Below are 13,434 nucleotides of genomic sequence, written 5' to 3'. Positions count from 1 at the left end.
AGCAAAAAGTGAGCAGAGATCAATCATATAATATGATTGGGATATGATGGGAAACCAGGAAGTAAAACAAAACATCTCCACACCATTGTCCCTGTTTCTTGGTTATGGATTGCTATCCTGAAAGGTAAGAAAGAAGCAACCAAAATAAATTGCAAGAGAACATATAAACATGTATACAATTACTATTTCATGGAGTTACACTTAAATAGGATGTACAGATAGGATATTTATAAATGTATAAATAGGGTATGCACTTAAATAGGGCATGTAGGGTATATATAATAATAAATAAATACCCTATTTAAACTTAAATAGGGTATACCTCATTATATAATATGGGATGTAATAGGTTATATAGGGTATAACAGATAGACAATTCAAACTGCCCATCTATTGTCCTTAACTGAAATTCTCTACTCAGAGCTGAGTACATGTTAACCAACTGATAGTTGATGAAATTTTTATTACAAATTATTCAAGCTATAAACCTGACAATTTATTATTTAAAATTTAAGTATTTGGGGATGGAATTGTATGAGTAATTGATTTTATTTTAAATGAAAAGTTAATTCATCTTATAATTTTGGGACATAATTTAATTTTCTCCAGAAAAAAAAGTAAATGAAATTGCACTCAACATTCTTGTGATAATATATAATAAATTACCTTTTACCTCAGAATGGTTTTGTTAAATTGTTTTTAAACCATGTTTTTCCACTTCTTTTTCATTATTATTTTCCTTTTTGTCAAAAACTTTTAAAAGTTTTTAAAACTAGAATTCTAGTTTACTTATGACAATCCAAAGATAGGCTTTAAAAAAATCCATGGCCTTTAAAAATAATAGGTTTATTAAACAGAATACATCATTATTCTGAATTTTTAATTATGAATTACAGGTAATCCTTGCAGGAGATGATCAGTGTGAGCCCAAAGGTGGGATCAAATACATCTTCTGAAGATTCTATGCCCCCCTCAGAGACCTAAATCCAGGGCCCCTCCTTAAAAAACCATTGAGGCTTATCTGACACAATTTGCCTGGGCCATTAGTAGATCAGATTCTTGCGTATAGGTGACATGGAATAAACTTTTGAGCCCTATCCCAGCTCACAATGTCTTGCACTTGCCAGTTCTTGACTTATAACTTGACTTATAAGTTATAACCAATCGCTTAGTAACCAGTTATGATCTACCTATAGAAGGGGACTTATAACCAAATCCAAAGTTCAAACGATTGCCTTCATTCCTGCAATCATTGGTACTTTATGACTGTTTACACCATCCCACAATTCATCTGAACATGTTTTATGGTTTGACTGAAAACCTGCACTTCCTGTTTCTGTTCCAGTGATGGGTTACTACCAGTTCACCCCGGATGGGGCAAACCAGTAGCGGTGGCGGCAGGAGGCTCCACTGGGAGTGGAGAAGTGTTGCGCACACGCGCGAGCACACGGACACCCACAACTGAACCGGTAGCAATGGGTTTTGAAACCCAGCCCTGTTCTGTTCACTTAATGATTTGCAAGCATAATGGGCACCCTCCATTACAATTGTAACTTGTGGACTAGCTACACATTATATGCTAATTTCATTAATCTATTCTAAGACATGCAATATTATTGTGGACAAACGTGCCTACATTTGGCTAAGAGCGGAAGCAGCATTATGCCTTCTACAGTATTAAAATCCTTGTCAAATGTCAAGTTGTAAGAATGCTTCCCTCAGTTCTACCTGCGTATTTCCAACATATTAGAGCATCTTAAGAGTAACGGCATCTCCAGCCCATTTACTCAATAGCATAATAAATAACATTAAATAGCATAATCATTAACATTTATCCCTCCTATCTCCAGAATGTACAAGTATACTAGCTTCCGACACATGGTTGCATTTTGAAATTGTATCAGGTACTTTATTGGGCTCTGCTGAGAGACACTATCATTACTGCAGCAAAATTAATTGCCGAGATTCTCTGGAACCTTGGAGTATATACTTCCTGAAATTATACAATTAGATTTTTTCTCTTTCTCAAATTCTATCACTATGATAGGAAAGGATTCATTTGGCACAGGAATAAGCAACATAATGTTTGTACGTAGTTATATCCACAAAGTATTTTCTACTCATCAGGTTCCCTACCCTACCTAAGGTTTTTAATTGTTTAGATGCTAATAGATAGCATCTATCATACTATAAACAGAGCAACAAGGATGCCTGAGCTTCATATTGCCCAATTCATTCTTGCAAAAAAAAAAAAAAGAGAGAGAGAGAGAGAGAGCATTACTGTAGCCTATTACTACATTTGGATATGAACTTCAAAAAAAGACAAAGCTATGGTGGAATAGTATGGAGCATCATGGGATGCTAAAATGAGATTATTGACAACAATCTTGCTAATTTCCTTCCATTAAATTATATTTTATAACTAGTCACACCAACCACGGTAACTATTTTCTTCATTCATTTCATCATAGAGATACAACTAAAGAGATATCACATTAAATTACTCTATGTTAGCAAGAGATTACCCACATTGACAAAACAAGTAGGCTGACCAGGACGGCTATAGTCACTAATAATACATCATGATTGCATAAATTAAAATATGTGGTAATTACACTCGCCAAGATTTTGTGGAAGACTGATGCATTTTAGGTGAATCACCAATCTACTTTTGGAACTCTAATGGAGGCCATCTGGTTTCAGCTCTCTTGCTGGTGCTACTATTAAACAATATTTAATATTTAAGCTGTTTAGAACACTTTGTTCCCAAGAAAGCATGAATGAGGGGGATTAAATTATATCTGTATTATACTTTTCTTTCTGACTGGTAATTAAATTGTCATTCATTGTGCTATATTATTCATTGCACTTAGCCACATAGTACCTGGGATAATTTTTTTTTCCTGTTCTACAAGAGATTGTTTCATTCCTACTTATTTTTAACTTATACAGTGATGACTACTGCAGAAACAAGGGTCATTCTAAAGATGAGAAATATCCTACTGTCTTGCAGTATTGTAAGATTTATAAAACAATATTTGAAATCAATTTTTAACCTAGCATTAAACTGATGCATAATGAGAAGCATACATTCAAAGAATAAGATGTAGAAGTGTGGGCAGCAAAAGAGCATATCTCACAGTCTTTTACAAAGTCTTTTACAAAGAACAGGACCAGGGGTGGGTTCTAAAATTTTTTACTACCGGTTCTGTGGGCATGGCTTATATTGTGGGCGTGGCTTGTGGGGGGTAATGTGACGGGTTGGCGTGGCCAACTTTTTTTTTTTTTACTTTTAAAAGCATTTTTTCTACAACCTTAAGAGGTTGCAGAAAAAAATGCTTTTAGAAGCTTCTGACGATTAAGCAAGTCAGCTGGGATCGCCAGAGGCTTTTAAAGGGATTTTTTTTCCTACAACCTCTTCGGCTGAAGAGGTTGCAGAAAAAAATGCTTTTAGAAGTCTCTGAGATCCCAGCTGAGCCGCACGATCATCAGAGGCTTTTTTTTTTTACTTTTAAAAGCATTTTTTCACCCAAAGAGATTGTAGAAAAAATGCTTTTAAAAGTTAAAAAAAAAAAGCCTCTGGTGAGGTGGGCGGGGTAAGCAAGCGGTGACCGGGCTGGGGACCGGTTCGGGGGCATGGCAGCCAATGTTATTCTCCAAACTAATAATAATTTTTACTACCGGTTCTTGTGAACCGGTGCGAACCGGGAGCAACCCACCACTGAACAGGACCAAAGTGAGAATTCAGCCATGGGTCTCAAAGAGGTCCTCTCAGCCAAATTGTTTTTAGGAAAAAGAGAGATGGAGTGAGCCATAGTAGTGAAACAGTTTGGATGTTTAGGTATAAGTAGGATATATATTGGATAATCTCTGGCAAGGGTAGGGTAGTGGTTGTATTTCCATCCTTGCTCACTTGACTTCTATGCAGCTTTTGATCCTGGTATCCTTCTGGATTGACTCAGGGGATTAAGGGTATGTGCAGTGGTGAAATCTAAAATTTGTTACTACCGGTTCTATGGGCGTGGCTTGGTGGGGGGGGTAGTGTGACTGGGTGGGCGTGGCCTTTTTGAGGTTGTAAAAAAATGCTTTCAAAAGGCTCTGACGATCCCAGCTGAGTTGCCTGATCGGCAGAGGCTTTTTTTTCTTTTAAATGCCTCTGCTGATCAGGCAACTCAGCTTGGATCCTCAGAGGCATTTAAAAGAAAAAAAGAGTTTTTTTCTTTTAAATGCCTCTGACGATCCAAGCTGAGCTGCCTGATCAGCAGAGGCTTTTTTTCTTTTAAAAGCCTTTGACGATCCCAGCTGAACCGCACGATCATCAGAGGCTTTTTTTTTACTTTTAAAAGCATTTTTTTGGCCGAAGAGGTTGTAGAAAAAATGCTTTTAAAAGTTAAAAAAAGCCTCTGATGATTGTGCGGCTCAGCTGGGCATGGGGGGGGCAGGAATTTTTGCTACCGGTTCTCCGAATCACCCGCCTCCATCACTACCAGATCCAGCGATCCGGTCCGAACCAGGAGCATTTCACCCCCGGGTATGTGGCTCAGTGTTGTGCTACCAGCATATAAGGTCTAGTCATTCCCATTTAAATGCCACAGATTGCTAATAGACATAAATAGAATGAATGCAACTTAAGAGGTAAAAGATAATAATTTCCTTAAAAGAGCTAGGCATTCCCTTTTTTTAATCAATTTCACAGTAAAAAAAAATTAAATAATTCCATTGGTTTCCTGTTAAGAGTAGGTTTTTGAATTGATTTTTGTTGGGGAATGATGACTAACGTCTGTTATATAATGTTCTTGAAGATTCTTATGTACAGGAAAGAAGGTGGATAAAGCATATACAACATTAAAAATGTACTTTTCCATTATGAGTAATTTTACTAATTCAATTGAGTTGTTCCTTGACAGTATTGCTAGGAAACAGTTGATATTCAGTTGCCATATAGGCCTAGATGAGCTACTTCAAACTGAATTCCTGCTCACAAACAATCAAGAAGAATTGAAGCAATTAAGGCGACAGGGATGAACAGATTATCTACACAGGATTGTTGCTACTATCCTTGTGAAGTTCTCCCACGATCAGATAACCAAAAGCTTTTGTTATTTTCTCTGCCAAAAGTCTTATTCCTGGAGATCATTTCATTTCATTAATGAATTCCTTCATTTGCCTATATGTATATATTTAATGTTAAAAGATATTTAATGTCAAAAGATTTCTCTGTAAAAGCTTCCCGTTACCTAAATAACTGTTTTCTCGTTGGCCTCCATCTCATGTTCAGGGATAAGAAATATAATTAAACCATTTAAACCAGATAAAACCCCAGGTTCAGATTTTATTATGTGTGAAACAGAGGTGGTATTCAGCAGGTTCTGACCAGTTCTGGAGAACCGGTAGCAGAAATTTTGAGTAGTTCAGAGAACCGATAAATACCGCCTCTGACTGACCCCGCCCCCATCTATTCTCTGCCGAGTCCCAGCTGATCGGGAGGGAATGGAGATTTTACAGTATCCTTCCCCTGCCACGCCCACCAAGCCACGCCCACCAAGCCATGCCACACCCACCAAGCCATGCCCACAGAACCAGTAGTAAAAAAGTTTGAATCCCACCACTGGTGTGAAATAATTTAAAAAAACAATTTGCATGATGCATCCCAGGGCTAGCTTGTCAGTCCCAAACTCAGACAACCCAGTGAGATCCAATACAGTCCAGATCTTTATTTGCTTGTACCTAATACACAGAATCTTGGGAGACTAAAGCTATTATCTTTTACCCTGGGAGATTCTAAGGTGTCTGAACTTTTTCCCCCTTCTCCCATCCAATTCAAGTTTGCACAGTCTCTTGTCTTGGCTCCTTCCTTGGAATGTGTTCCTTCTCCCTGGGAAGCCACTGTGCTATTGCTGACATTCCTTATTGCTTAATATTATTATTGCTGCATGGTTTCATTTTTTACAACAATAGATCATTCAAATATGATAGCATAGGTTTGAGGTTTTGATACAAACACACACACACACCAATATATAAGAAGGATAAAAGAGATGATCCAGCTAACTAGCACTCAATCACTTTGCTAAGTTAGATCAGCAAAATATATGGTAAACAACTGCAGAAGAAACTAATTGCTTGGCTTAAATCTGAAGACATTTTGAGGGATGAACAGGTTGAGTTTAGAACAGGACAATCAACAGTTGATTATGCCTTGGTGCTGCAACATCTAGAAGAAAAGTATATCCATAATTCAGGACAATCCTATTATGCAGCATTTATTGATTTCAGGTCAACTTTTGACACAGTATCTAGAATTAAACTGGCATAAATTCAAATATATCACAACTAGCAAACATCTACTCCTGCTGCTCATTAAAAAGCAAGAAAATACAAGACTGAAGGTCAGGTACACTAATCAAAGAACTTGAAGAAATGTTTTATTTTGAAATAATTCCAATTTCCTTTTTAAATGCTATAGGAAGAGGGAGAACTACATTTACAGTTCATTAGTTGATCATTTCAGTTCACTATTTCATATACTTTTAGAAGAAATAAATTATTGTTTCTTGTATAATGTTCTGAACAGGTTTTTCATTTAATTATTTTCATATTTATTCTAAAGCTGTAAATATAGCTTTAGAATTAAATGTTGAACATATGCTTTTATGCGGACTTTAAATTCAAGCTTCCAATACAGATGGCAATCTTTAAAATATTGAGAAATTTTCAATTAAAGATTAAAAACAATCATACAAGTCTGGTGTTTAGAAACGTGGGTAGTTTCTATTAAATAGATCTGTCCAATAAGCAAGCATATTACTGAATTGCAATATTTTAATGCAAGTACCACAATATACATTATTGATCATAATGTATGATCCAGAGGCCCTCTCTGAGGGAGATGTGTGGTTAAGAAACAGGAAATATAAATAAATACATTAGGAGCTGATAATAACACCAATTTTCCTAAATGTTTTGGGGACCCACAAAACATTTAAAACTGCATTGAAATTTGGCAGCAAAAAAGCCATGGTTTTCCATTTATTTCTTAGAAAACCAACCAAAAGATATGCATAATACAACAGATAGACATATATATCTTTAAAAGTATTTAAAACTACTTAAAATTTCTAGCTTTCCCAAAAAAAATCCCTATTAAAATACCATCCCTGAAGTGATGTCACTATGTCATAGCGCTACTCATTGAAAGTCTCAAAAAAGGGTGATCCAAGACCATATGTGCCCCTACATATATAGTACCACACAAAATTATTTACTACTGGCTGAACATAAACATGAATAAGACAAAGTGCTAATTAAACAAATTCTCTTCCAACTCTTTCCTTTTATTTTTAAAATTTTAAATCAGCATACCAATACATACTAGCCTATACAGTGCTTCAGATTTACCGTATTTTTCAGAGTATAAAACGCACCGGAGTATAAGACGCACCTTAGTTTTTGTGGAGGAAAATAAGAAAAAAAAACTGATTGGCAGGTGGATTGGCCTCCTGGAATACCCTCAATCAGCTGTTCCCAGAGGTGAATTTTAGCAACAGGTTCCTTGGTTGTGAGCTCTGTGCCTTGCTTTTTTTTTCTGCATCTGAAAGCTTCCGAAACAGCTTCAGAAAAAAAGCCTCTGAAGCTCTGGCGGCTTCTTTTCTGAAGCTCTGTTTGGGGCCTTTTTTTCTGAAGCTTTGTTTCTGATACTTTTTTCAGCCTCTGAAACCTCTGTTTGAGAAGATGGGCGGGGCTACATTCAGAGTATAAGACACACCCAGATTTTCACCCTCTTTTTGGGGGAAAAAAGGTGTGTTTTATACTCCAAAAAATACGGTAGTTATAAAAAGGTACTGTGTGGCCTCAAGGATATGAACAGAGCATTTGTCTGCAACTCCAAAAAGTAACCATTTGCTTTACAGAGTTTCAGGAAGATATAGGTAGTCCTCAATTTACTACCATAATTGAACCTGGCAATGATGATCGTAAGCCATGACAGTTGTAAAGTGGGTCATCATCACATTTACAACCTTTTTTGCAGTTGTTGTTAAGTGAACACAACAGTTGTAGAATGAGCCCATTGTTTGCTATGGGCCATTTTTGCCAGAAACCAGAAGTTTTCTGCAAAAACGTTAAAAATGTTTGGTGATTACATGACCATGACATGCTGTAAACTGTTCTTCCCCAGCTATGGATCCCAAAGAACGAAGCACACACAAAGTCTGTGCAAACCTTAGTTTACTAAATTAAATCAGTCTTTTTCAAACAAAGGCTGTTAATTAACATTCTTAACAGCCTACAAGAATCCAAAGAATAAATAATCATAATCTTACTATGATTGGCAGAAAGCCCAGAAGCAATTTGCAGGAAACTGATAAGAGAACTAAGATCAAGACACGAAGGAGAGTGAACGAAGTTGTTCCCTGCAAATTGCCTCAGTCGTCATCCTTCCTTAAATAGGCTAAGGGAGTGGCCAATTAGCCCCAAGCCTTACTCTCAAGGAGACCTCCTCCTGAGGAGCCACTCCTGCCTTTTGGCAGCTCTGTGCGTCCGTGCATCGAGAAGAGGCCCCTCCTCTTCTTCCTCTTCACTTATGGGAGCTTCTGGAGGTTCTGAAGGCCCTGGCTGAATCCCCGCCTCTGGCACCACATCTTCTCCAGCCTCCTCATTGTCTGACTCGAGTGCCAGCTGCACAGGCTTCTGGCACAGCACCAGACCAGCCTCCTCAGTGGCGGAATCAGCTACTAGCTGCACAGGCTGCTGACGGGCCACAACATAAACAGACTTAAATGTTGACCAGTGTCTAGAATACAATCACATGACTGTGGAGTGTGGGGGCCGTTGGAACTTCAAACTGGGGTCATAAGCTTTTGGGGGAGTCCACTGTAACTTTGAATAGTCACTATAATACAGTACATATTTCCACCTGGATATTGTATGATGTACTTTTCTGGAGTTGAATCCAAACCATTTCACAGCTCAAATACTTACGTTGTCAAATTAAAATCCATTGTTACTTTTAAGAAATATGAATACCAGGAAGAGAAATGTTACTGTAACCCCATAATGCATTTTAAATGATTAAAGATAATTAATAAAAGCAATATTATTGCTCTGTGTAATGGAGTATTTACAATAAGCATCATTCTGTTAACGTACTTTTTTAAAAAAAAATTGGAATCTTGTTCTGTAAAGGGTTACTTAGTGGATTTTAGGTGGCCCAATGGGACCAAAAGTCTTTGTCTGATTTAGTGACACAAAGAAAATATAATGAAAAATTAAGTCTGGATAGATTGCTGAAATATTAATATTGCTATAATTTTACAATTATATCAACAAGCAAATTCTTGGACACCAACTAATCCAACTTCAGGTAATAAACTTGAGTAAACAAGCAACTGTAATCCCGAATAACTCTGACTATTTTAAAAAAGGATATTTGCAGAAGAGTTTCACAACTGTAAAATACATTTTATGTGTAAATTGTCTGAACAGTTACATGAAAATACAGGCTTCAAAAATATTTGAAAGCCTTTTCACATCAGATCCTTTGCAATTTCTCCTATTACAGTATTTAATTAGCAATGCAAAGCCATTGGGGGTATATTAAGTAAATATGGAAGAAAACTATTTCAGCTGTAGTAGTGATGCTCTCCTTACTACTATAAGAACTTTGATAAAAACCATTCAGAAGTGTACACCACCCACATGTCTTACATAAGCCAGGCTGCAACAGGTCATAGAAGAGCAGTAACATTTCAAAAAAGAGTAGGTGTGTTGCACATTCATTTTCCAGGCTATTCAATACAGAAACAATATTAACAATGTGGGTGGTACATGAAGCAGGAAGGATGGCAAAAAGAGAGAGAGAGAGAGAGATGGGATGGCATAACTGTCCTTGAATGTTTTCATAGATGGACCTCTCTGGGTTATTGTTTATATGTATGCTTATACATATGTATGCTTATTGTTTATTCAGCTAGCTAGTTTAGAGTCATGGTAACATGGTATGATTTGCTTGCAGACAATTTTATTTATATCAATGATTCAGCTGTTAGAGTTGTATTAACCATTTGTTTCACATGCTACAGTTTAAAAAGGAAAGGCTTCCTCAGACTTGTCTTGATTTGGTTATCCTTAATTTTTTTTTATGGCAACAACATGGAAGTGGTTGCCAATATATTTAAGGTTGTTTTTCCAACTTTTTTTTTAAATTTTATTTATATGCCGCCCTTCTCCGGAGACTCAGGGCGGCTTACAGTGCGTTAAGCAATAGCCTTCATACTTTTGTATATTTTATACAAAGTCAGTTTATTGCCCCCACAAACTGGGTTCTCAATTTACCTACCTTAGAAAGGATGGAAGGCTGAGCCTGGCAAGATTCGAATTTACTTTAATTGCAGACAGCTGGTGTTAAATTACAGTGCTTAGTCTACAGACCTATCCAGGCTCTATTTTTGGTGTATCCTACTTCATACTATCCTACTTCAGACACATTTTGCAAAGACCTAGCTCCCTGGAGAAAGTTCTAATGCTGGGAAAGTTGGAAGGAAAGAGAGGATGGCCAACATCAAAGTGGATGGACTCAGTTACAATGGTGATAGTGGTGGTAAGACAGGGGTGGGCAAATGTGGCTCTTTTACAACCTGTGGACTTCAGCTCCCAGAATTCCTGAGACAGCCAAGCTGGGAGTTGAAGTCCACAGGTTGTAAAAGAGCCACATTTGTCCACCCCTGGTCTAGGAGAATGTCTATATATGATCACCAAAAATCAATGCTGATTTGATGGCCCATAATCATTCAGTCATACTGTCCTACCTATCCTATACTCTTGCTAATAAAGAATGTAGGGAACAACACTCTTTATGTAGCAACAATGTGTGCTTACATTCAATCCCTTTTTCAATGTGTCTTTCAGAAGTCTGACTTTCAGCTCAACCAATTTTCCATTATTGCTGCAAATTCTGTCAGGTGAAATATAAAGAAGGCACCACAGTTGTAGAAAAATGAAATATAGATTAGATTAGATTAGTTTATACAAATAAGAAACACACTGCACAGTCTAAATTATACTGTGATTACTCAGTTCTTTGCATTTCACTTGGAAGGAAATGTGGGGGGTGGGTTCCTGAAGAAACACATATAGGATCAAATGTTATTTTCTTCCATGTTATACTGAATTATACTGAAAGTTGGTATAATATAAGGTTAAAATATAATATAATATAATATAATATATATAATATATAATATAATATAATATAAATATAATATAAAGTTTAAAACATATTTTTCCGTACCTTTAGGAGAAACTCAGAACTTTGGAAGAATAACTGTAAATTTTCTATATTTCAGACCTTTTAATTAAGATCTGAAACTAGCTACTTGTTGTGGCCCGCCAGTGGCCTGCGTGGATCGTGGCTGATCCCGACGACGAGGAGGCTGGTGTGGGGTCGCGCCAGAAGCCTGCGCAGCTGGCGCTCGCATCGGACAGCGAGGAAGCTGAAGAGGATGTGGTGCCAGAGGCAGAGACTCAGCCAGTGCCTTCAGAACCTCCAGAGGCTCCTTCAAGTGGAGGAGCCTCTCCTCAATGCTTGAGCACGCAGGGCTGCCAAAAGGCAGGAGTGGCTACTCAGGAGGAGAAGGTCTCCTTGAGAGAAAGGTTTGAGGATAATTGGTCACTCCCTTAGCCTATTTAAATCGCACGCAGTTAGTAATTTCTTGCTGGAAACAACGTGTAATTATTACAGAGCATTTTTGAACAGTGAGTGTTTTATCGTATCTTGTTTTCTGGGCTGGTTGCCAACCTTTGCCGGACTTTGTTTATTCTTGGTACATTATAACTTTGATAAGGACTGTTGGTGTGTGTCACAATCCTTGGGAATCCGGAGCTGGGGCAGAACACTATTGTCAAGGAGACAGTGCTGGGGTCCACAAAGCAAGCTAAACAAAGAGAAAATATTTCTGCTCCTAGAGATTATGGTTTTATTTAGTATATCTGGCCAATTAAGTTTTTCTATAAATCAAGGAAAAGACTACCAACATTATATTAGCTACAAGAGGTAACACTTTGCCTCTATATATCAGCAGTTTCACTCATGCCTGGCTTATGTAGTTTCTAGGGGAATCTCATAATTTATTATGGGAATTAAATGCTAGAGCAAATTACTGGATTTACAATGTTGTTTATGTTTGGTTTAGCATGTTGTGGAAAGAATAAATAGAAATATCTGCTTAGAAAGGTTTTTCTTATTCTTTCAAGATTACTGCAAAAGTTGATAAATAAATAAAAAAGCATATAGATTGATATAATGCCAACACAATTCAGCCTGTTTCTAGATAGGTTACATTTAAAATTTTATTCAGTTAATATTTACAACTACTATAGGTCTTAAGTTTGAATTAATAACTCATTATTTTTGCTAAGTATGGTAATTAAGCACAACCAAGAAATAAAGTACTTGTATGTGCAACTTTTTTTGGGAACTGACTTAGAATACAAATCAGAATGTTATAATTAAAATATATGTTATGATATGATATGATATATGACAGTGATGGCTAACCTTTTCCGAACCCCCAAAATGCAATGTATGCACGGCCCGTGTGCATGCACCTCACCCCCCACGCATGCGCCCCCTGCATGCATGTGCATGCAGTCCCCCGCACGTGCCCCGCCCCCCACATATGCATGCAGAGACCCAAAGACTAGCTGGCTGGTGGGAGGCGCGCATGCCTGCACAGCAAAGCTAAACTGGGATGTTGGCTCACATGCGCTGTGGGCCACCTCTGGCATATGTGCCATATGTTTGCCATTAGGAATATATGATATGCAGAGAAGGGGCGGGTTTCAAAACCCATTCCTACTGGTTCACTTGTGGGCACCTGCGGGCCGGTGGGCGGAGTCTCCCGCCATCGCTGCTACTGGTTTGCCCGATCCGGGGCTAACCGGTAGCAACCCACCACTGATGCAGGGGATTTGTGGGAGTTGAAATCCACACATCTTCAAATGGTCAAGGTTGAGAAACATTGGCCTTGAATATAACATCCTATTTTTAATAAGCTTATATAAGATTAAAGTCAGTTTTGTATAGTGGTTAACATGCCAGCCTAGAAACCAGGAAACTGTAGTTCTAGTAGTCCTACTAGATCAGTTACGGTACTCTCTCTAGGTGCCTAGTTACCTACACTTAACTAGATCAAGAGTGGGTTTAGCATGTTTGCTGGAAAGCAAAACCAAATTAGCAACGGGGAAAGAAAAAGTTAGTTCTCCCTTGTAATAGCTTTGGGTTACGGTAAGTTTCCCCAGTGAATCATGTCATATAACTGACTCTTGTCTTCATATTATATGAACAAAGTACAGTATTTCAGATTTAGCTTCCAGTGACCAATCTGATATTTATTTCATCTGCTACTGAATTATTTATTTTTTCTTAGAGCCCAAGGT

General features: G+C 37.6%; 1 long non-coding RNA gene across 1 annotated transcript; it reads left to right on the top strand.

Annotated features, from left to right (window-relative positions):
• Window positions 1-12,228, top strand: LOC148115079 (uncharacterized). Its single transcript, XR_015732110.1, has 2 exons — window positions 1-124; window positions 11,343-12,228. It is a non-coding gene; the product is annotated as an uncharacterized LOC148115079 (long non-coding RNA).
• Window positions 12,229-13,434: the final 1,206 nt, after the last annotated feature.

The sequence above is a fragment of the Pantherophis guttatus genome, chromosome 2 (assembly GCF_059756535.1).
Source record: "Pantherophis guttatus breed Tessera chromosome 2, ASM5975653v1, whole genome shotgun sequence".
In the NCBI taxonomy this organism is placed as follows: domain Eukaryota; kingdom Metazoa; phylum Chordata; class Lepidosauria; order Squamata; family Colubridae; genus Pantherophis; species Pantherophis guttatus.
The sequence above is the reverse complement of the archived record's forward strand: the minus strand, read 5'-3'. Positions and strand labels throughout refer to the sequence as shown.